Below are 3,592 nucleotides of genomic sequence, written 5' to 3'. Positions count from 1 at the left end.
CTGGGAGCTAGGGGGCTGGGAGCTTGGGAGCCTGGGAGCCTGGGAGCCTTGGGGCCTGGGAGCCTGGGAACCTGGGAGCCTAGGGGGCTGGGAGCTTGGGAGCCTGGGAGCCTGGGAGCCTGGGAACCTGGGAGCCTGGGGGCCTGGGTGCCTAGGGGCCTAGGGGCCTGGGAGCCTGGGAGCCTGGGAGCCTGGGAGCCTGGGAGCCAGGGGGCTGGGAGCCTGGGAGCCTGGGGGCCTGGGAGCCTGGGAGCCTGGGAACCTGGGAGCCTGGGGGCCTGGGGGCCTAGGGGCCTAGGGGCCTGGGAGCCTGGGGGCCTGGGAGCCTGAGCCTGGGAGCCTGGGAGCCAGGGGGCTGGGAGCCTGGGAGCCTGGGAGCCTGGGAGCCTAGGGGACTGGGAGCTTGGGGGCCTGGGGGCTGGGAGCCTGGGGGTGACAACCATGACATGGTGGTATCGAAAAGATACCGGTTGAGACAAGTGGATTGAATAAATAATTGTTGTAGAATCCACTTGGGCCTCACTGCAATAAGTTCCAGTATGGCTGGGTGGTGTTATGTTGACCATAGTTCGCAGGAACTACTCTCACCTTGTGAAGCAGACAGACCAGGAAGGCAGGTTCCAGCTTTACACAGGTAAAGCCCCCGCCATACGCCAGTATGGACTTCTGCAGCAGTGAGGCATTAGGGTGGTGAACTCGACTAGCAGTAATCACACACTGCAAACAAACTAATATCAGTATTAGTTAGACCTGTAATCACAGACAGTGGATACAAACAGGTATTGGTTAATAACAACAGTGTTAAAACTAGGCAGACCGGCATCTGACAGTTAGGCAACAGAGCCTAGAGCTTAACAGTAAGCATACAGGATACAACACCTGGAACCCCAACCCTCCCCTCCATCTCACCTCCCTGAGTGAAGCCCATTCCCCCTCCCTGTCGCCACCCTCCTAAATCAAAACTTCAACTGCAGCCAAACACATAACAGCCCCGGCCCTCCCTCCCATCTTACCTCCATTCCCGGCTGGATGTCAGCCCCATCTTCCGAGGCCTGCTGCACATGCAGCACGTGAATGGGAACATGACAATTAGGGCAGGCATGTTGATGACGGCGGCAAAACATACACGCTCCCCTCCCCCAACCAGCCCCAGACACCCTCCATAGCACCAGGAACAAGAAAGAGGGCAACGGGTAACGAATCCACAACGAAATCCACAACCGTGGCACATATGTGGCCCACCCCCGCCTGCCTACATTAAACAAATCTGCCGTACTCCGATAGCCATATCGGAGTACGACAGTGTTTTAACGCCCCACATAAAACACATAACAGCCCCGACCCTCCCTCCCATCTTACCTCCCTGATGGACACCAAATCCTCCTCATGGTGGCCACCCGCCTCCATTCCCGGCTGGATGTCGGCCCCACCTTCGGAGGCCTGCTGCACCTGCAGCACGTGGATGGGGACATGACAATTAGGGCAGGCACTGCAATGACGGCAGTGAAACATACACGCCCCCCTCCCCCAACCAGCCCCAGACACCCTCCATAGCACCAGGAACAAGAAAGAGGGCAACGGCTCACGAATCCAAAAAGATAAACAACCCTGGCACACATGTGGCTCACCACCACCTGCCTACATAAAACAAATCTGCCGTACTCCAATAGCCATATCGGAGTACGACAGCGTTTTGATGCCCCACGTAAAATACATAAGAGCCCGACCCTCCCTCCCATCTCACCTCTCCAAGTGAGCCCAATTCCTCCTCACAGTGGCCACCCGCCTCCATTCCCGGCGGGACGTCAGCCAGGAATAACTAATGTTAGTTCAGCGACAGTGAGTGGCGCTGAGTTCTATTTTAACGTTGCTACAGGGCATGCTTAAATATAACACAAGTCCCTTATCCCAATTGAAGCTGTTCCAAATTCCTTCTCACTTGAAGCGGTTCCGATCAGCGACAATACTTGGCCCATATCGTGCTCGACTGAGTTGGGAGTCATGGCTACATGCTTTATTCTTTCGTAATGAAGATATTTGTTTGTTGGAGAGGACATTGAAGCCATAATAGCCAAAGCCGTACATGAGCGGTTATGACAGCCCATAGCATGGAAACCTCGTCGGCCGTAATTTAGTTTAGTAAACCTTACAAGGTTGAAATGATTTCAGCCGAATTTCGGATATTGTGGCATGGAACCACTACATTGGCGGACCTGGTCGACGACCAGGTCGATCGACGTCGGCCTCGGGTAACCTTGCCTATGTTCTTATTTGTTCATGAACCATATTCTACTTAGTGTCGCAACAACTGGCGCTCCTATGGGCCATGACCATAACTACCAGTGGTCATCTTACATTGGAGCACCAAAACCAGTGCCAAGCACCCTAAGTAACCTAAATTTCACTTATGATAAACTCACCGGCTATATTCATGCTTCCCAATGTGCTTTCGGGGCTGCACGTCTAAAGTAACCTCGTCCAGACAACTGTCCCGTCGCTGCTGAGCCTTGGGCGCTACACGTCTCTCGACTGCCAAATGGCCGTAGGTAGGAGCAAATCGTCAGGACAAATAATGCCTCCCTACACTCATATTTGATGGCAAACATTTTAACTAACCTCATCATTACATTTGACACACTCAGCGCGCATATCTGTGCCTAATTATGACACTTTCAAGGTTGCACATTTACCAAGCTTCTAGCTGGCGAGTAACCTGTCCAGACAACTGCCCCGTAGCTAGTAAGCCTGACGAGTTACACGTCTCCGGACTGCCATAGGGAATGCGGAAGGTGCCGAAGTATGTCGGTGAAACACGATGTAGCAGGAGTGGAGAGAATAGTGCAGCGGTATATTGAAAGTGTAGTTGAAGGGTTACCTTTCATCGTGGGCGCGTCCCGTTGCAAGCTAAGCAACACGTATACATGACACGTAGCATCAGTCCTCAGTTCACTTCTTGTAACGAACATCAGCATAGGTCCAAGCCCTCTCGCTTGGAGGGATATGCAAACAAACATCATGATAGATCAACTCGCACGCTACCGAGCATTCAACCGAGCACGCTACGAGCAGTCCTTGTAAGGAGCAGCATACCACCCAAAATGCTGGTGTCGGTATCGGCTGTTCCAAAAAGCTGTTCCAAGCCATCAGCGGCGTCCATGTCACCCACACGGCTCTGAACGACTTATCTGTTCTTTTGTTTAATTTTGTGTATGTTATATTTTTTGTGACAGTTTGTAATTTGACATTAGTCGGAACAAGGTGCTGTATGCGTTGCACTGCCAAAAGCAGGCGCCTTTCCTTTCCGAAAAGTGCCGCTTCACCAAACGCTTCCTCTTCCCGTGGCCATTTCATGCGCCCAGTCTTGCAAGCTACGTCGTTTGCTTTCTGTGCTTTCAGTTCTGGCAAAGAAGCCACCCCAAAGCCCGGGCTGCATGCCGCGTGCAACTGTGGCCAACATGCCCTCCTGTGCACCGCGCTGACACACCGCGGCCTTTCTTCGCCAAAAAAAGACATACACTTGTACACGCGCATTTTGTGAATCACGTGCGCGCACCCGCGCGGTAAAATTCGCTCCTGGCTTTTGGGGCTGCTT

This window comes from Volvox carteri (genome assembly GCF_000143455.1).
Source record: "Volvox carteri f. nagariensis unplaced genomic scaffold VOLCAscaffold_87, whole genome shotgun sequence".
NCBI lineage: Eukaryota > Viridiplantae > Chlorophyta > Chlorophyceae > Chlamydomonadales > Volvocaceae > Volvox > Volvox carteri.
The sequence above is the reverse complement of the archived record's forward strand: the minus strand, read 5'-3'. Positions refer to the sequence as shown.